Source organism: Phascolarctos cinereus, unplaced genomic scaffold (genome assembly GCF_003287225.1).
Source record: "Phascolarctos cinereus isolate Bilbo 61053 unplaced genomic scaffold, phaCin_HiC Scaffold_1;HRSCAF=81, whole genome shotgun sequence".
Taxonomy (NCBI): domain Eukaryota; kingdom Metazoa; phylum Chordata; class Mammalia; order Diprotodontia; family Phascolarctidae; genus Phascolarctos; species Phascolarctos cinereus.
Window position 1 is genome coordinate 243,055,709 of NW_027555514.1, and position 21,779 is coordinate 243,077,487.

Genomic DNA, 21,779 nt, shown 5'->3' on the forward strand with positions numbered 1-21,779 from the left:
AAAGCACATAATAGCAATACTGTAACAATGATCAACTATGAAAGACTTAGCTACTCTGATAAGTAAAAATGATCTAAAAACAATTCTGAAGAAGTCACTATGAACCACCTCCAGAAAAAGAACTGATGAACTATGAGTGCAGATTCAAACATTTTTTCACTTTATTTTTCTTGGGTTTTTTTCCCACATGGCTAATATGGACACATTTTGTATGATTTCACAGGTACAATAAGTATCTTATTGATTGCCTTCTCATTGGGTGGGGGAGGAGTTAAAGAGAGAATTTGGAATTCAACTTAAAAAAATGAATGTTGAAAAACAAAATTTTTTTTAAATTATCTTTTAAAACACAGCTTGAAGGTAGCATGAGTTGTCACCCACAGGTTTACTTCGGAGTTCCTTTAAATGATGAACCTATGATCCCACTGAGTTTTGTTTGTGAATGAACTACTTGCCAAAGGGAAGAAGAACAAAGGTAAATTGTCGATGCCAATAATGATGAACAAAAAAAAAGATTTAAAAAAATACAAAACAGATCCATGAGACAATAATTATTTGCATTACCAAAATGTAAAGAAAGATTCAGAGAAGAATACTAGCTCACATGGTGCATTTAAATGACACAGTCTAACAAAAGACTGATATTTGCCCTTTTCAGGCATATATCTATTGCATGAATATAATTCACTGCCATTCTACTTCTTTTTTGGTCTGGATTCATTTCTAAGTTATCTGACAAATAGTAGAACCAAGAACTTGATATAGAACTAAAAGGATCTGGCTACTAGGAGGTTTATTTCGAATTCCTACTTGCTCTGTTTACTCTGGCCTGGTTTCATGTGGTCCAGTGATTTTTTTTTTTTTTACTCCACAAAGAGAACTACACAGAAGGAAAGGGAACAAGTATTTATAAAGCATCTACTATGTGCCATGCACTGTGCTAAGCTTAACAAAAATCTCATTTGATCCTCACAACAATACTGAGGTAGGTGCTCTTATTATCTCTGTTTACTATTTAGGAAACTGAAGCAGGCAAAGGTTAAGTGACCTGCCTTAGCGACCTAAGGGTCACACAACTGGGAAGTATCTGAAGCTAGATTTGAACTCAGGTCTTCCTGACTCAAAGCTAAATGCCATATCCCCTGACCCACCTAACTGCCAATTAGAGAACTGCTGACTAAAGTTTTACATTAGATTTTCTAACTTTATTTCCTAATCTGGTCAATTATGTACTTTATATTTATGTGAGCTTTTCTTACTCACAGGTACACTAATCCCTATGTATGCCTACTAAATTTCATTCTACTTTTTTTGTGACTATAATTCCACTGACCAAAATTACTGTGAACTTTAAAACCAATCCCCAAAATGCCAATACCTTCAACTTTCTATCATGCTGTAATTTTCAAACTTAGTAAATATTCCTATTATTCTACCATCCTGATAACTAAATATGTTAAACGACACTAAGACAAAAACCAATCCCTAGAGAAATGTGCTATAATTTATAGCTAATACTCAACTATATATAATGAAATGTAATTTTCCATCATACTAAATACCAACCGCCTACTAGTAAGACCTAGATCAATGATTTTCAAAATTCCAAAGCTGTGGATAGATCCTTTCTGCCTTTTCCACTACCACAGAACTTCACTGAAGATGTAGTGTGAAAACCAAAGACAACAGATTAGAAAGAAATCAAATTAACTGATTTCAAAGCTTGGTCTCTACCACATTTTCCTTTCTTTTGTGTGCTACCTGTAAAAGATGGAAAGAAAAAAAGTTTTTTTAAAGGCAGCAGACATTTTTATCAAAAAAAAAATTAAACTCCAAGTATTTAACAAATTATCTACCATGTACAGAGCAACATATGAGTTATTAAAGGAAGATCAAATTTTAAAGGTTAGTGCCTGCTCTCACAGAGCTTATAGTTTAATAGGAAAAAGCAATGCATACACAGATAACTGCAACAAAAATGCATCCAAGTAGTACACAAAACTAAATGTAACATGAGGTCTGACAGGTGATGGCATTTACTCACTGTAGCTGGTATCTGACCTGTCCTTTCAGAAGGAATTAAATAACCAAAGGTAGAGAACACATATAATCCACAGATAGAGAACAGAAGCAAGATGTAAAAGCAGGAAAGTATAGGGCAGTTTGAGCCACAAGAGTAATCCAGTTTGACTACCTAGGCCATAGAAATCATGACACAGCAGGGAATATGAAAACTGACTAGAAAGGCAGCCAGTACCAGTTGTGTGAAGGGCCCTGAATAACAGGCAAAGCAACATGAACTTAGGACACAATGGAAAACTACTGAAGACGTTGGAGCAGAAAATCCTGTCCAGATCTATACTTAAGGAAAATCAGTCTGACAATAAAATAAAGGATGTTTGTTACAAGGCATAGGGTGGAGGCAGCAAGATGTGTTAGAAAAAGAAATCAAGAAAGAACACTTATTAAGCACTTGTATGTGCCAAACACAATGCTCAGAAGAAAAAAAAGACGAAAATGAAACAGCTGCCACCCTTAATGAGTTTATTTATTTAATGAGTTTTATTTATTTAATGAGTTTACATTCTCTCAGTAGAGATCACATATACTTAAATATGCAAGTACAAAATAAATACAAGGTAAACTTACTTTTGGAGGGGAGAAGGCAGAAAGGCACTAATTAGGAGGAAGGAAGATAAAGCAAAGGTTTCATGTAGAAAATGTCCCTTGAGTAAAATTTTTTAAGGAAATTAGGGATTCTAAACAGTAGAGGGAGGAGAAGAGGACATTTCAAGGCTTAAGGGGAAGCCAGTACAAAGACACAGAGATGGGCAATGAGTGTCATTTGTGAGAAGCAGCAAGAAGGCTAGTTTGGCTTCATCACAGAGTGAGGGAAAAGGAGTGATATACATTAAGGTTGGATAGATAGGTTTAAGTCAGGATATGAAGAGCTTTCAAAGCTAAATAAAGGATTTGGGGAGCTTACTGAGTAGGAGAGTGACAGGGACAGACCTTGTGCTTTAGGAATATCAGTGTGGAGAATAGACTGGAGTGAGCAAAGGCTTTAGGCAAGGAGACCAATTAGCAGGCTACTGCATTAGTTCAGGGGAGAATCGAAATAGCTGCACTAGTCCAAGTAGGTGGTAAAGTCAGGCTGTGGTAGTGGGAATCAAGAGGAGGAGAAAGATGCAAGACACCAACATCAGGTAGCCAGGTCCAAGTAATACTATGGGAAAAGAAGGAAGAGGAAGAATCAAAAATGACGCCATGATTTCAAATATGGAAAACTGAGTGAATTATGGTACAGCCAAAATAGTAAAAGCAGCTTAAAGAGTAGGTTTAGGTAGGAATATACACATATGAATACAAGAATTTGTATAGTGATATATACATATATACAATGTAAATGTAAATAAGTATTTCTTATAAATTATGTTGTTAAATATTCACCTTGTTTTCCTACATATTTAAAAAATACTTCAAACAATCTTTCAATCCACCGAATTCAAGACCTTTAACTTCTCAACTTTTTCAACCATACTTCCAATCCTAAGGTTAAGGACTCAATCCTGTTAGAAATCTAAATAAAGTAAGAAATGTGACGAAACAGGGTGATGAGACATTCAAAAAAAGCTAAAGTAAATTTAAGAAGCACTCATAATAGCATCCATAATAAGGACGACAATTATTCCTCTATACTTTGCCCTGGTTAAAACGTATCTAGATAACACATATGTTATCAAGCTCTAGGTATATTTTAGGAACACTAATGACAGTGATAGAGGACAATAGATTTAGAACTGGACAGGCTTTAGAGACCACCTAGCGCAACTCTGTCATTTGACAAATGAGGAAACTGAGACCCAGAGAGTTCAGTGACTTGCCCAGAGTCACACAACTATTAAGAGTCTGAGGAAGGATTTAAATTCAGGTCTTCCTGACTCCAGATCCAATACCATTATACTATTTACTATGCTCTCTACAGATACCAGAAGACAACAAGGAAAATGAGAGTTTGGACTATGAATGGTGAAGGAACAAGGAATGTTTAGGCTGGGGAAAAGAAGACATAATTAATGGAGAATAACATTTAAACTTGTTCTGTGAGGCCCTGGCAACACAGTCAGGACTACTGGTATTGACTAATGGTACAAGGGAAGGAGGAAATTCCCTAAGAATTAAAGCTATCTTATAAGGACTGAAGAACTTAAAAGACTAAATACTTCTCCTCTAAAGGATATCATAGAGGAGCATAACTGGTGCAGATGGCGCTTAGAGAATATAGCATACCCTCTAATGTCCCTCCTAATATCAAAGCTACATAATGCTGAGGTAATAGCTTGTATTTCTATAATGTTTTACAGTTTTCAAAATGCTTTCACATTCACTGTCAACCTTGACTGTACCTGCGAATTTCAAAATGCTTAAGGGACATTATTTACTCAATTTTAAGGCATCCCTGTAGTATATGAAGCTGTAAATGGAGAGAACAAAGCACAAAACATACAGGCTCACACCAAGAAAATGATTCATATGTTTATAAAACGTATGAAGACGTTGTAACAATATTTTTGCAGCTTTTATACTGGGGGGGAAAAAAAGCACACACATCTAGAGACAGAATTTTTAAATAAAGATGCTGGACTGTTCAAATTCTCAATTTCTAAAAACAGTACTAAATCCTAAAATGAAACACAGCAGGTAGTTTATACTCTCATTACTTCACTTCTTTAAAATCATATTGGGGGTACTATGGAGTGAATTTTTCTTTCACATACAGCAAGAAAACATCAATTTAAACCCCTCTGCTCAGAGATGCCATAGCAAGACTTGAAGATTTAAGGAATACTCTACTGCAAGCCTGCACAACCTGTGGGGCCTGTGGGCCGCCTGAAATCCTTTGACATGCCTGTGGGCTGTAAGCCACCGCAGGCTGTGCAGGCCTGCTCTACTGTAGAAAGGAGGACAGGCAGTGAGACTTGGTATTTCTCATAATTTGTATGTGCAAAAGCATGCAAATATGAAATAAGGACAGGGGACTGCCATTTGTTGTTGTTCCATTGTTTTAGTTGTGTCTGACTCTTCACAACTCCATTTGAGGTTTTCTTGGCAAAGACATTAGAGTGCTTTGCCATTTCCTTCTCCAGATCATTTTTAAAGATGAGGAAACTGAGACAAACAGGGTTACATGACTTGCCCAGGGTCACACAGCTAATAAATAACTGAGGGCAGATTTGAACTCAGGAAAATGAGACTTCCTGACTTCAAGACCAGCACTCTACTCAACATTAAATGCACATATTCCTATCTGAAACAGACAAGCGCACACGCACACACACACACCCCTACCTTGGTGTACAAATACAGCAAACTCAACAGGGTAAAAGGTAGAAAGGATGGAAGGTTAAGAGAGAAGATAATACCACAGAAGGAAAAATCAGAAGCAAAACAAATTTATTGATCCTAAAGGGGATTAAAAGGAAAAAAAATAACTAGAATCTAAGGGGGTATATGAATATAATGGAATATTAATGAGCTGTTTTAAGAAATGATAAAACTATTTCAGAGAATCTTGGGTAGTGACAGAGTGCAGTGGGCAGACTAGAACAATGTATACAAAGACAACAACGATGTAAAGAAGAAAACAATTTTGAATGACCAACCATGTCTCCAGCAGGCTTATGATGAAGCCGGTTACCCACCTCCTGACAGAAGTAGTGGATTCAAAGTACAGAAAGATAAACATATGGATATGGTCACTTCATGGCCTTATGATGTTCGAATATGTTTATTACAAGAAGTGTGTGTTCTCTCTCTCTTCTTCCCACCCCCACCCCCATGAGTGTATTAAACAGTAGAAGGATGAGGTGGCTCAACTGACTCAAAAATTTTATTTTCAAATAGTTTCCCACTTTGGTATCTCTATTTTATTTGTCATATGGATAAAAAAAAATGTATTGCATCAAGTGACACATGGTATTCAGGTCCTTCTGGTGTTAATGGGTATGAGGAGTGGAAGTTAGGGGTAAGGGAGAGGGGTAGCAGTCATGATGCCAAAATAAAATGGCCAACTGAAACTTTTTTTAAATGCACAGAAGAAAACAGAAGGAAGTTCAAAAAGAAGCACAGATAAGCAAGACAATTCTCAAAGTAACATGTGGAATTTATTATATACATTTTTTTAAAAGCAAGGTAGATGAAAGAATTATAGTATCATATACACTCTCTTCTTTTTTGTGTTCTACTGTGTACACAAAAATTCTCAGTTTTTTTATATTTAAGTTTAGAATTTTAAATTTTAAAATAAAAAAAGGCCAGAAAACAAGTTTTAAAAAAATAAACCTTTTAAAATTTTGTTTGGCTCCTAAATCCAAGAAAGTTTGCAAAACTCTGATCTAAATTTTTTTAATCATAAACCTGCAATATTATTACCCCAGAAATCCCACTTCCATGGAACCACCAGTGGCAGGGAGATGATATCCAGAAAGGTATATTTATTCCTCCTCCACATGCTCATTCCTCCTCCACAAATGAAACTGACAACAAACAAGAACCTGATGGTAAGCTGGATGCTGGGGAGGGATTGGTGGAAGACATTCCTACTGTAAAACCAAAGACAAAGAGGTCCTGTGATTGGAAGGTAGTGATACGACAGAGTAACAGAAGGACAAAAATTCAGGATGCAAACCACAGGGAGTAACAGACTCCCTTCCATCTGGGAGTTGCAATGAGTGACTGGCTGAGCCTAAACTAATGCGCCCAGGACTCTTGGCATTAAAAACCTCGACAAGTCTCCGTGACACTCCTGCTTCTCATAGACTGATATACTTCCACATACTCTTATACACACTGGAAGTGAGAAGACCCTAGCCGCATCTAACAGATTTAATCATTCTGCCTATTCTCCAGTGGAAAACTATCATCAGAATCAAGGTCACATCAGAAAAAAGGTTTGAGGGATAAAGCTCTATATATGCCAATCTTGAGTATTAGAGCAAACCAAAGTAAAGTTTCCCTTCAGAACAAATTTCCAGAAATAAAAATTTAAGACTTTTAAAAGACTCAGGTCTAACAAGATTAATTTTAAGTATTCTAGATCTTAGTATTCATAGGTCATAGTATTTTCATTTAGGAGAAAGACAAAGCACAGAAGGAAGAGAGAAATAAAAGGTCTCAGTACAGAACAAAGGCAACACACGATGATGTGACTTGACTATGGAAGCTCAAATACTTTGGCTCATCATACCCTAGCTAGGACAGCTGGTGAAGAAGCATCCTGCATCTCGGCAAAGAAGCAATGGACGACAGGTGCAGCATAAGGCATACAATTTTAGAGACTGTGTATTAAGCATATACAAAACAAATTATTTCTTATTTGAGAGGCCAGGGAGGTAGAAAAGGAAAAAGGCAAGGAGCCACTGAAATGTGAATGATGTTCAAAAAGACTTTTACAAAAATGAAACTAGCATGATTTCATCAAGAACAGATAATACCAGACAAACCTCACTTCCTTTAACAGAATTTTTTTAACAGAGCAACAGAATATTGTAACAATCTCTAATGCTATCTTGCATACAGAACGTGGAGAGACAATAACGATGATAGCTAGCATTCAGATAGCACATAGTAGGCACTTAAAACTTATGACGGACTAATGAAGCACTTTAAGGTGTATAAAGCCCTTCATATATGTCATATCATTTGAGCCTCACAACAACCCCATGAGGTAGGTACTATTATCCCTATATTACAGATGAAGGAACTGAGGCTGAAAGATATTAAATGAATTACCCAGTATCACACAGCTTGTTAAATATCTGAACAGATGTTTTTCTTACTCCGAATCCAGCCCTCTATCCCCTCCACCACTCTTCCATCCCAGGCTTATTTCATATTATTTCCCTGTCCCCTCTCATCTTATATTCCAGCCAAACTGGGCAATTCTCTGCTTCTCAAAGACACTGTATTCTTTAGTCATACATAATACATGATCCAAACCATGCCTTTGCTCTGACTGTTCCCTATGACTGCAATGACCACCCTCCCTACCTTTACAGATTGAGTTTGTATCAATCCCTACACCATCTCCTCTAGGACAGCTTTACTGACCCTTGATATGACTCCTCCCTCATGTTAGAAGGACTTTGATGCCACAGTGCCATCCCACTTGATACAGCACTTTGTTTTGTATCTCTCAAATACACGGATCACATAATGCTATGAATCTCTTATCTTTGTGATGTCAGAGAAAAGGTTAGATCTGCAGTGAGAGGGCCTGGGTATAATGCCAGCCAGCTCTGCCCATGACAAGCTCTGTGACTGTGGGCAGGAAACTAAACCACTCTGGACAGGAGAGGACCAGATGATCTCGGAGGTCCCTTCCAGCTCAAATATACATACTACTAATACAGTAAGGTATGCTGCAGCTGGTCCATTATTAAATATTCAGTTTTACATCTTGGAAATTGGCAAATGCTACAAATTGAGGCTTAATTTATTGTTTCGTCGCTTGCTGGGTCTTCAGAAAGTGATAGAGAAAATGTTAATTACGCAGATTAAACTTACACGTATGTCATGGGTACATTTTCCTCCCAGGAAAATCAGTTGTTAAACATTTGCCAGCACACCCAACGCCTCTCCTTCATGGTCACGGGGAAGGAGAACCATAAACTCTTATCTAACAGCTTATCTCCCGGCAAAGCTCCTTTAGGGCAGGAACCTACACCTCCAATTACCTAACACAGTGCTCTGAACACAGCAGGCATTCTGTAACTATTTGCAAACTCTATCTACCACTAAATCTGGGAGATCTATGCCAAATCATTTCCACTATCCTGGCCTCTAATTAGTCACCTATAAAATGAAGGGCTTAAATATGGTTGCCATAAAATAAAGCTAAAGTATTTAAAGAGACAAAGGACCATGTTCACAGAAGAGGGAAAAAATCCTTAAGAAAAAAATTATAGAAAAATAGAGGAAAATATAAACCTAACTCTCATAACTTTATTGTACACAGATTAAACAATCCAATAAAAAAAAAAGAACACCACACTGGATAATAAAACAAAACCCTATAATCAGGTCACTTGCCAAAGACACATTTTTTAAAAAAGAGGGAAGGGAGGTCACATAGCACCTACTATATGTCAGGCATTCTATTAAGTGCTTTTTACAAATATTTCATTTGATCCTCAAAACAACCCTGCAAATAGTAGGTGCTATTATTATCCCCATTTTACAGTTAAAGAAACTGAGGCAAACAGAGGTTTAAGTGAGTTGCCCAGGATCACCCAGCCAGTAAGTGTCTGATGCTGGATTTAAATTCGGGTCTTTGTGACTCCAGGCCCAGCACTCTATCCACTTCACCTCCACAAAAATGGAGAGGCTGGAAAAAAATCTACCATGCATCAGGTGAGTCCAAAAACCAGGAATTACAATCATGCTATCAAGCAAAGCCAAAACAAACATTCACAACATAAAGAGATAAACAGGAAACATACATTATGTTTTAAGGAATCACAAATAAGAAACCAATATCAATATTAAACTTGAAGGCTTCAAGTGCTTTAGGATCTAAATTCATATAGAAAAAATAAACTGAACTACATAAAGACTTAGCCAGTAAAACAATAGTGGCAGGAGATTTCAGTGTCCCTCCCTCACTTTGGGACAAGTATATCAAAAAATAAGCAAAAGAGAAAAACAGGGAACTGAACGAATTGTTGGAGAAACTAAAGCTAAAGATTTATGGCACTTCTTATTGGAATCGCTAAAGAATAAATGTGTTTCTCAACACTACATGGAACTTTTGCAGAGAGACTGCAAACAAATATAAAAAGTCAGAAAAAGTAAATACATCCATTACAACCCACAACACAATAATGATGAATAGTTCTGACTGCAGGTCTAGGCCCTTTTCCCACATCACAAAGACTGCATTACATGATCAGTGTATTATATTAATAAAGATGAAACCAAATACCAAAATTTCTGGGACGCAGCTAAAGCAAGTCCTCTCAGGGGCAAAATCATATCCTTATAAATACACATTAACAAAACAGAAAAAGAGAGGATCCGTAAAATGAAGAGAAATAATCCTGGGCAATAGCTAAATAAATTGTGGTATCTGAAAGTAATATATTATTGCACAATGGTGGAAGATAAGTATAAAGAATTCTGAAAAACATGGAAAGATTTGCATAGTGACTACAATAAAGACCACACAAAAATAATGAGTAGTAATAATAGCCAGCATCACATAGCACCTTAAAGTCTACAAAGCGCTTTCATGTATTTTTTCATTTGATACCTGACAACAACTCTGTGAGGTAGCTGCTATTATTATTCCCATTTTACAGATGGGAAAACTGAGGTTAAGAGCAGTTAAATTAATTTCCCAGAGTCACACAACTAGTAAAGTATCTAAGATTGGATTCGAAATGAGGTTCTCCTAACTTCAAGACTAGCACTCTTCAACTCAAACACAATGGTCAATATCATATCTATATGACTGAAGGTAAAAATCTCTTTCCATTATGATACAGTAAACCAGAAAATGTAAAGTCACAGATCAGTCACAACTGACATACTGAATTTGCTTAACTGGTTTCTGGAGGGAAGGTCCCATGGGACAGAAGGATTACTGAGGTGTGACTGAGATGTCAAAAAATGTATCAATAAAAAAACTTAATAAAAATACTGCATTCAAGTTCTTACTGAGCTACTATCACGAACAAAAATATAATCAATAATAGCAGCTGACATTTACATAGCACTTTAAGTTCTATATTTAATTATCTCATATGATTCTCACAACAACTGTAGAGGAAAGTGCTTTCAGGTGTTATCATAATCCCTTTTCGAATGAAGAGAAAAGCTCCAGAAAGGTAAAGTGATTTACTAGATCTCATGATAACTGGAGACAGAATCTAAATCCAGGTCTTCCTGGCTTCATCTCTAACACACTTTGCACTCTAACATGCTACAGAATCATAAAGTAGTACATACTTATATATGTAACTTTGCTAAAGTAGTTTAAATAACTGATGGTCTAACATCTTTTTTTTTTTTGTCGAGGCAATCAGGGTTAAGTGAGTTGCCTAGGATCATACAGCTAGTAAGTGTCAGGTGTCTGAGCGACATTTAAACACAGGTTCTCCCGATTCTAGGGCTGATGCTGTACCCACTGCACCACCTAGCTGCCCCGATGAGCTAACATCTAAAACATCTGGTGTATCTTCAAGATCTTGAATGACTCCAAAATGTGAGTCAAGAAATTAGAATTCTCAGAATCCTTTATTAAATTCAACAAACATATTAAGCATCTGCTTAACGTGAGACACAGTGGTGGGCTTGAGGACAGAAAGAAAACAAAGACAGTTCCTGTCTTAAAGGGCCTTACAAACTGTTGGAAGGATACAACTTGTGCACAAGTAAATAAAAACAAAGCATATGCAAAGTAACATGAAGTAATTTCAAGAGTGAGATTGGGCTAACAATAAGGAAAGAAACAGAAGAGGTACGCAGGAGATGTTAGCTGAGGTATGCTTTGAAGGGAGAGGTAATGACCTCTGGATTTCAGACCTCAGCAATCACTTCTTCAAAAGCAGGGAGGCAGAAGATAACTAGCTAACAAGCCAGTTTTATTAGAACACAGAGAATGAAGGGGAATAATATGAAATCATATCAGGAAGGTGGGTAGGAACCAGATTATCGAGGGGTTTAAATATCAGGCTAAGGATTTTGTACTCTATACCAGAGGCAATAAGCGGTCACAAGTGCTTCTGGAGCAGGTGAGTAACACGGAGAGATCAGCATTTGAGTAAGATCAGTTTGGCAGCTGTGTGAAGAGACTGGCAAGAGGAAAGATTAGAAGCAGAATGCCTAATGAAGAGGCTTTTGCAATTTACTAGACTATTTACTGGATTATCTACTGGAAATAAGTGACATGGGCCTGAACCAGGATAGAAGCTTCTATGCAGAAAGAAGGTGATAGACATAAGAGACATAGGGAAGGTAAAATCAACAAGTCTTGACAATTAATTATAAATGAGAATTGAGGGAGGGGGATGATTCAAGGATGACTCCATGGTTTTTAATCTGATGAATAGAAGAATGATTTCAATGAAAATAAGGAAGCGAAGATATAGGATAGGTTTGTCGGGGAGGGAAGGGGAAAAGGAGAAGAGTAACTTCCTCTTTGGACCTACTAAGTTAGAAATGTTTAGCAGGCAGATGGTAATTAGGACTGCAGTCTAGGAAACAGATTTTTAAGGCCAGATTTATGGAACTCGAAGTCGGTTGCATAGAGAATATAATTAAAGCCATGGTAGCTAATGACATCACTGAGAGAGTGTGTAGAGAAAGAGGATTCAAGACAGTAGGAAGGAGGAAGACAATCTTGCAAAGATGACCAAAAAGAATAGGTAAGAATGGTAGGAGGACCAAGTATAAAGTCTCGGAAGTTAAGAGAAAAGATTATTGACAGTGTCAAAAGATGTATAGATGCCAAGTACAAATAAGAAATATTTCCATTCACCACTATGAAAACCATTATATAAGGGGAAATAAAATATAATAGCGTTGTGAATTTAGAGAAACAGCAAATGTTACATTAACAGGTCATGTCCAATGTTAATTAAATAGGTATTTAACCACTTGAGTGCACATCACTTTAAATAAAACTGAGTGTGAAATTTGTACTCAACAATATCGATAACTAAATTTCTTCAAGGCCTAAAAGGTAGGACTTTCTTTTCTTCTGTACGTTCCCACAGATGCTAAGCACGCAGCAGATGCTCAATAATGAGGTGCTGACTATTTGATCTGGGAACACTTGTAAACTGCATGTTGTTTTCTAAATAGAGGAATTTTAAAGTAATGTTATAATTTACTTGGCCTAAAGTGCTTTTACCAGACTTGTATGTTCTTAATGAAAATTTCACTGCAGAGCAGCTATCTAATTTATGTCAGGGGAAAAAACGGACATATTCTCTCCTCGGCATGATTAACTTTAAGTAAGTACTTCAAGAAGTCTAACTAGCATTTCATTCAATTTAAAAGGTTACTTGATGCTGCTCCTAAAAAAGAAATCTTTAAAAAGATTATAAGAAGAAAATAACATAATATAGAGGTAATCTGTAAGTTGTTGAGACAGCTGCAGAACTTCTGAATTTGGAAGACCTACCTACTGCTCCCAATTCTGCTACTTACTACCTTTGGGATCTTAGGCAATTCATTCAACTGCTATAGAACTCAGTTTTCTCATTTGTATAATGAGGTTTGGACTATACACTCTCTTAAAATCCCTTCCAGCTCCTAAGTCTATAATCTTGTGAGGACTTATTGCAAGTCTGAGGAGGAAGACAATCTAGAATTCAATAAAAATTTTAATATTTAAGGTCTGTTTCTCTTGGAACAGTCTTCTCAGCCTGGTACATTTTATTCCACCTTTCCTCCCACTCACTCTCCAAAAAAAAAAGGTGGTATAGAGATTCTGCCTCTAGTACAACCTATAATGGCCCTGAGGCAAGTCACTTTTAACCTCTCTGAGCTTCAGCTTCTTTATCTGTATAATTAAGTAGGGTTGTACTAGATTGGCCTCTAAGGTCCCTTCCAGCTTTAGAACTATGATCCCTAGCATTCTGATCTGAGGCTCAGTTTCTTCATCTGTAAAATGAGAGGGGTGGCCTTAGATGGCCTCTAAGGTCCCTTCCAGCACTAGAACTATGATCCCTAGGATTCTGATCTCTCTGAGACTCAGTTTCTTCATCTGTAAAATGAGACGGGTGGCCTTAGATGGCCTCTAAGGATCCCTTCAACTCTGGATCTAGGATCCCCAGGATTCTGTGACCTCTTTGAGCCTCAGTTTCCTCATCTGTAAAGTGAGAGCTTTGGATGAAATAGCCTCTAAGGTCCAATTAACAGCAGTTTGGCTATATGGGGTCGACTGTGATGACACGATCTGAGTCACGTTTAGGAAGGCACATCTCACTCAAAAATCAATGTCAGGGGCGACTGCCGGTAATGGAAAAAACAAAACAAAAATTCTTCCCCCTGCCCAGGCTTTCTCCGAGGATCTGCAGAGAGGAAATGGGGTGGGGGCTGCGGGGGTTGGGGGAGTGGAATACAACGAACCCAGAGAATGCCCTCCCTCCCCCACGCAGAGGGATGCCCGCCTGCTCTGTCCTCGGGGAGAGTGTACCTCAACCCAAGCGTCGGGGCGCCCTTCCCCTCATCCGAGGTCCCCCGGCGGGGCTGGGTTCGCACCGTTTGCGCCTTCAGGACAACGGGAGCCCGGCCAAAGCGCGCGGGTGACAGCAAGCTGCGGGGAACGGGGGCCGCGAGCCCGCCGGGGGGCCGGCCCGGAGCGGGGAGGGAGGCAGACGCCGGCCCCGGCTCGGCTTTCTCCCTCGCCCTCTCCTCCTCAGAGCTTCACGCCCGCGGTGTCCGCTCGCCCTCGTCCGCCCCGACCCTCGAGCCCCTCTCGGCACTCACCGGCGCGGGGCTCCCGGGGAGGCTGCGGGGGCCGGGGACGCCCAACTTCCCTTCGCCGCCTGGGACAAGGCAGTGGCTCGGGGAACCAGCACGCGGAGGGGCGCGGCCCGAGAGGAGGAGGAAGAGGTGGAGGCGGCGGCTGCGGCCGCTGCGCCTTGGCCCCCTCCGCGCCCAGCTCGGGCTCGAGCTCGCTCGCTCCCTCCCTTCCGACAGTCGAAGCGCCAGATGCCGGGGCTGCCTCCGCCGCCGCTACTGCCGCGGCCACTGCCAGCAACTCCTGGGCAGGACGGCGTCGCGGGATGATGCTGTCATCGGCCGCGCCGCCTCCCCTCCGGACCCCAGCTGCCACCGTCCGGCTCCGCTTCACAATCTAGCGCGCCGCCGCTGCCCCTTCGCTGTCACTCGCTCGCTCGGCCCCGCCCCCTTCCCGTCACGTGACGGCGCGCGGAGGCAGCCGGCGATCCACCTCCCACCGCGGGGGCGGGGCCGGGCGCGCGCGCGCGCCAGCGGGAGCTGCAACAGCCAACGCCCCCTTCAACACCCTCCCCCTCCTGCCCTCTTGGGCAGAGCCAGATTGGGAAATTGAGTAACACCTCCACGTCCTTCTATGCCCCCTCCCCCTACCTCTCTCTCGAATGTGGCCATTGACCTGGCCTTGGAGGTGGGGACCACGCCCTTCCCACTCCAAAAAGCTTGAGCGTGGATTAGGCGCCTGCTGTGTACTTGGCCGGCCGTATTATAGGGACTATTGGTGTCAGGAAGCACGGTGGAAACATTTATTAATCGCCTACTGTGTGCTAGGCACCAGGGGGGAATACAAAGACACTACTCTTTTCTCCCCCCAAAAAACTATTTTTCTCCATCATAATCAAGGACACCACCCTCCTCAGAGTCCTCTAGGTTTGAAACTTCATTGATCTCATCCTTGACTCCCACTGTCTCCCACTCTCCTGATCCTAGTTGATGCCGAAGCCTGCCAAAGCCATCTTTCAACTTTGCTACCTTCTCTCCTCTGACACTGCCACCACCTTGGTCCAGGGCTTTATCCGGACTCTTGCAATAGCCTCCTGGTGGGTCTGCCTGCCTCAAGTCTCTCCCCACTCCAGTACTCCATCCTCCATTCATCCACTAAAGCTGTTGTCCTAAAGCTGAGGTCTGACCATGTCGTCCACAGGTTCAATAAACTTCAGCGGCTCCCTATTCCCTCCAGGATCAGATTTCTGTTAGGCTTTTAAAGCCCTCCCCCAACACACACACACCCTTTCCAGTCTTCCTGCAACTTACTTCCCTCAGCCCACTGTGCAATCCGGTGACACTGGCCTCTTTGTTGTTCTTTGCACTCTATAATCTTGGATGACTTGGGGCATTTTCACTTGTCCCCCATGCCTAGAACATTCTCCCTCTTCATCTCTCCTCACTTCTGTCATGTCAAGTCCCAGTTCAAACCCTACCTTCTGCAAGGAGACTTTCCTGATCCCCCTTATGCTCACACCTTCTGCTGGAGATTATCTTCAATTTAGTTTGTATATATTTTGTTTGTGCCTAGTTATTTGCATGTTGACCCTGCTCCCCTCTCCACTGCGACATCCTGGCAAGCTTGTATTTTTTGTCTTTCTTTAGGTACTCAGTACTTAGCACAGTGCCTGGTATTTAGTAGGTGCTTAATAAATGCTCCTTGACAAAGTGAACAATCACTGCCCTCAAGGTATTTACCTTGGGGAAGATCTAGATTCATACATTTAGAGCCAGAAGGGATTTTAGAGTCTTGTGTCCAACCCCTTCATTTTATAGATCATAGATTTAAAACTGGAAGGGACTCAGAGATCATCTACTGTAACCCCCTCCCCACCCCAGCCCCTGCACTTTTTAAAAGATCTGGAATAGGATGGGACCTTAGAGGTCATCTGCACTCACACCTTCATTTTGTTGATCATAGATTTATAGCTCAGAGATTATCTAAGCCAACCCCTTCATTTTACTGATGAGGAAATTGAAACCCAGAAAGCCCTTGCCAAACATCACAAGGGTAGTAAGTGGCAAGAATGAAATTCAAATCCCCACCCTCTCCTTCCAGATGGGTTGCTCTTCTGCAAAATTTTTCATGTTGGGATTTTCTGCTGAAAGATCACATTTTTTAACACCAGTGTTCTCCAGGTAGTAATATATGGCTCTGAATTGTGTCACGGAAATGCAAAAGAATCAGAATTGTAGGTGACCCAAAGTTGCTCTTCCCATAGCACCACCCAGCCTCCTTTGAGAAAGCAATGCTTCACAGGTTCAAATCCCACTTCTGACAACATACTGTTCTCCCATACCTAGAATGCTCTCCCGCCTTATCTCCACTTCCCTGGCTTCTTTCAAGTCCCAGTTGAAATTCCACCTTCTATAGAGAACCTTGCCTTCCCTCTGTTTATTATTTCCAACTTATTCTGTATATAGCTCGTTTGTGTGGTTACCTCCATGTTGTCTTTCTCATTAGGCTGTGAACTTCTTGAAGGCAGAGACTGGGTGTCCTGTCTTTGTATCCCTAAGTGTTCAGTTCAGTACCTGGCACATAGTAGAAACGTATTTATTGACTGAATAACTGACGTATCGGTTATAAGTTCCTGAGCAAGTCTTCTCTCAGTGTTCCCATGCATTTTTCTAAGACTGTAAGATGTGTAATATTTGTCCCTCCCTCATCCCTGGGTAGGAGTTTTCAATCAATCAATCAATATTCTTAAAGGTCCATTATGTACTTGACACTGTGCCAGGCTCTGGAGATATGAAGACATAAATGAAACGGTTCCTGCCCTCACATTGGGATTTCCCCATACCAAAGGAGCCACAGGTTAGAAAGAAAAAAAAATCTAGGCACAGTGTTAGGCACTGATAAGGTCGTTTTTCACTTTGGGCTTTGCCCAAAGAGAGCATGATTGGGGGGTAGAGGGAGAGGAGAGTGAGAGGGGTGGTTAATTACATTCCAGCTTCCTCCCCCACCCCTCACCCACTCATCCAAACTCTAGCTCCCTAGTGTCATTTTTCCTACCTAAAAAATAAAAGAAAAAATGATTACAGGACATAATAATCAAAAGGCATTTGATATCTACTTATCTCTATTTCTAGTTACATATTAATTATAAAAACCCAGTTTGCCATTCTCTGCCTTTGAGGGCTATTTTTTGCTCATAGAGGGTGGCTTTTCACTCATGCTGAGTGATGAAAATAGCCTAACCAACTTATTCTTGTTCCTAGTCAGGTTTGAGATGCTATGTGCCAATTCATTCAGTTTAACAGCTTGGTTATTTTGATGACAGTTTATGCAGATTCACAAGAACATGGCTACTCATGCAGTTTTTAATAAAGCCTTTTCTTGGTTTTGCGAAGTCCTTACACAACCGGACCTTGCTTGTTTTGACTTCAAAGCAAGGGTAGTTCTATTAAGCTCAGCTAATTCAATTACCATGTAAGTACAGCTGGAATAGGTTAAAACTCAAGTCTGAATGGCATATTGTCATTTTAATCAGTCAAGCTGACATTTTAATTTACGGTTCAGAAGTTAGGAAAAGTCAAAAATTGTTATGGTCTTTTTTGGTTTCCAAGCTGAGGTAGGCATTGGAAGGCATCCAAATCATTCCCATAGGCTGAGAAACTCTGAACTAGAAGATTCTTTACAGAAGGAGGTATAGTTTGCAGTTTCCCTTCCTCTCCCAATCTAGCCAGAACCTTCACTTGTTAAATGTTGCTGGTCAAGATGGAAGGCTAAGAACCCCTGCTCAATGGAAAAAATTAAATTGAGAGATTATCACAAATGGGTTGTTCAGTAATTCAATTCAACCAGGGGTGGGGAACCTGTGGCCTTGAGGCCATATGTGCCCCTCAAAGGCCCCACTTGAGGACCTAGAGGGACACATATGGCCTCCAGGCAGCTGAATTATTTATAATGTAAAGGGGAAGGGAAGAAGTGAAGTAAGCATTTATTAAGTGCCAGACGCTGTGCTAAGTATTTTACAAATATTATCTCATTTTATCCTCACCCTGTGAAGCAGATGTTATTATTATCCCCATTTCACAGTTAAGAAAACTGAGGCAGAGAGGTTAAATGACTGGCAAAGGGTCACACAGCTAGTAAGTATATGAAGATGCATTTGAAATTGAGTCTTTCTGACTCTAGTTCCAGCTCTTTATCTCCTGTACCACCTAGCTGCTTCAAAACTGTGAAGAACATTGCAGAACACATTGGATGAGGTTGAAATTTTATAGGAATATATGGTGTATAATGAGTTCAATCAAGGGAACAACCCTCTGATAGGCTCTGGCTAGAGTACATCCATCCTTGGAGCAAGCCTGGAGCCAGTCCCCTTCTGGCAACATATTTCTCTCACTCTTTTCTGGTAGATCTTGTGCATTTCCTCAAAATTGAAGGACTTGTGTGATTTGAGATGGTGAAATAATTCCCTTAATGGTCCCTTGGTCCAGTAATAGCTTCTTAATTAAAAGGATGGGTCACTGAGCTACAAAATGCAACCTGCTCACTCAGGAGACTTCAGAAGGAGTGGCTTGGTCCTCTTCTTGCTCTTATTTATGTCTATGGGAAGGATATGACATGTAGCTCTCTCTCCTTGGATTTTCCATGGAGGAGAGAAGGGAGAAGAAGGGACCAGGCTTAGGAGGAGGAAGAAGAGCACACCTTCCCCCATCCTAGAAGAAATGATGATTTCACACATGGCAATCAGCACACTGTGCTGGCCTACATGCATTTGAGAGTGGATGTCATAGCCCTGACTTTTATCTCCTACCTTGTGTCTCTTTCATGAAGATAAAACAGCAATATTGAGATGCACATTTACAGTCTTGGAGGCAACATTATGAATTTGAGAGTTAAGGGACTACTAGGATCCTGGCAGCTCAAGGCCCATCCATTCCATAACTTCTTGGTGAAGAAGGTACCCATCAATGAGAGGATGAGTCCAAGCTCAGGCCTTGCCCTCTAGGCACGGGCCTAGAGGGAGAGAGTATAGAGCTGAGGAGAAGCTGACAATTCATCAGTCCTCCAAAATTTCTCATGTTCGGATTTTCTGCTGAAAGATCCCATCTTTTAACACCAGTATTCTCCAGGTAGTAATATATGGCTCTGAATTGTGTCATGGAAATGCAAAAGAATCAGAAGTGTGAGTGACCCAAAGGGCAATGGAATGGTGGGTATAAACAAGCCATAACATATTGGTAATGACTTATGAGTGGAAAATGCTACAAAATACATCAAGAATACATCTGACCAGAAAGGATGGTAAGCTGGTCATGTAGTAAAAGTGATGGATAACAAATTAGACAGCCTATATGCTGCTGCAGTACCTAGGAAATATTCGAAGAACTATGGAGAACCAGATGAACCCTTCCAAGGAAAAATCACAGAAATACGTGAACAAAATTACACAGGGATAAGAAGGTGTTGAATTTTGCATCTATGAGTTCATAGATTCTTTAAAATATCAAACTCTTCCATTTCAAATTTAATGTACTCTATTATCATTCCAAGTGTTTTTGCCACAATGACGTACTTTAATTTTCCAACAATAGGAGATTTATTAATAGTTAGAACAATCACTCAGCATGCATTAAGGAACTCATGATTTATTGTTACAAAAACGAATTAAATACTGTTTTTCACAAGACTGTGAAGCACTAATTATTCCCATCATAGAAGTCTAAAAATGAGAGTTCAAAATAAATTATGTATTCATAGGTTAAGGATAATTAAGTCTTGTAGAATTCTGCCCACTGCTTCCCACTCACCTTGCCTCTACAAAAGTAGGTACTAGCTATGATTTTAAGGGCTAGAAATTTTGCCATCAAAATATGAGGCTTAATTTTCAGTATCATTACCTCACAGATCACATCTTAAAATCAAAGATATATGTGTGTGTGTGTATGTGTTATGTATATATGCATATAAATAAACCTTGCTACTTTTACTGAAATAAAGCTTGAGTGATTGAATTCATTCCAGTCAGACCCCCCTGTACCCTTACATTTTGGGGTTCCCAGCACCCAAAACCGCAACAGTACCTCCTAGCTGCTCTGGTTATTAGGGGCAGGTCTTAAGCACAGGTCTTTCTGGCTCTAAGGTCAGCTCTATACCCAATATACTACACTGCCTCCGGTTATACTATGTACTGGTTATACAACAGGCATATAGAGTATGTAATGTATTTTGATTTCAGTTTCTTAGGGAAAAACTTCATTTCAACAAACACTTAAGTGGCTACAATGAACAAAGATGAAAAATAGTCCCTACCCTCAAGCAGCTCACATTCAGTATAAGTAATATACTTATGTAATATATGATATGATATGATATGATATGATATGATATGATATGATATGATATGATATGATATGAGGAGGGAGAGAGCCCTAGTAGCTAAGGGAATTGAACAGTATAAATATCTTTCTCTGGAAGTTCTTCATTCATACCTTGAGGGAGTGGCGGAATCAAGTCAAGATCTTAAAAGAACTCTTCTTAAAAGAAGTCTGCTAAATGTTTGTTGGCTATAGAGAAGGAGCCAGTAGAGAAGGAAAAATGGAGGATGAGAGTGAAGATTTAATAGAAGAACCATACTTCCAGGGGAGACAACATATAATGGGATCAAGGACAAGCGTACATACATTACAAACATGGCAAGTTGAAAATTAGAGATGGAGGCCATTCAATTTAAAATCTTTTTGATTCTCAAACTCAAGACTGAGTCATAATGCAGAGAGGTATCCTTTACACCTTTGTGTTTAACAAAGTTTACTTTCCCTTCATCCCTGGAATAATTTGCCCCCTTACCACTAGAAATCTGTTCTGATGTCCCCAGAGACAAATCCTTATCTACTTCTCATCAAGTCCTAAAACTCCCCAGCTGACCTGTATATATTTGGCAGCTAAGGTGCGGCAGTTGATAGAATGCTGTACCCAGAGTCACAAAGACCTGAATTCAAATCTAGTCTCACGGTAGCTTTTGTGTAACCTTGGGCAAGATAACTTCTATCTGCTTTAATTTCCTCAACCATAAAACAGGGATTGCAAACCATGAAGTTCTATATAAATGCTACTTGTTATTATTATCATTACTACTACTTTTTGTTACATATGCATTCTATTTTGTGTGTGTATTAATCCAGTAGAAGCAGCTAGATGACTCTGGACAGAGCCCCCAGACCTGGAATCAGGAAGACCTGAGTTCAAATGTGGCCTCAGACACTTACTAGCTCTGTCACCCTGGGCAAGTCACTTAACCTCTGTCTTAATCCACTGG

General features: G+C 40.0%; 1 protein-coding gene across 5 annotated transcripts in view; it reads right to left on the reverse strand.

Annotated features, from left to right (window-relative positions):
- Positions 1-14,586, reverse strand: part of OSBPL8 (oxysterol binding protein like 8) — a 208,459-nt gene extending 193,873 nt beyond the window's left edge. For 2 of the 5 annotated variants that reach the window (XM_020968855.2, XM_020968853.2), the window contains exon 1: positions 8,110-8,161. The gene's annotated coding sequence lies outside the window, so the exon portion shown is untranslated. Of the gene's footprint in view, positions 1-8,049; positions 8,069-8,109; positions 8,162-14,203; positions 14,278-14,496 lie in introns of those variants that run through there. The other 3 variants (XM_078146351.1, XM_078146358.1, XM_020968854.2) reach the window with 3 other exon arrangements.
- Positions 14,587-21,779: the final 7,193 nt, after the last annotated feature.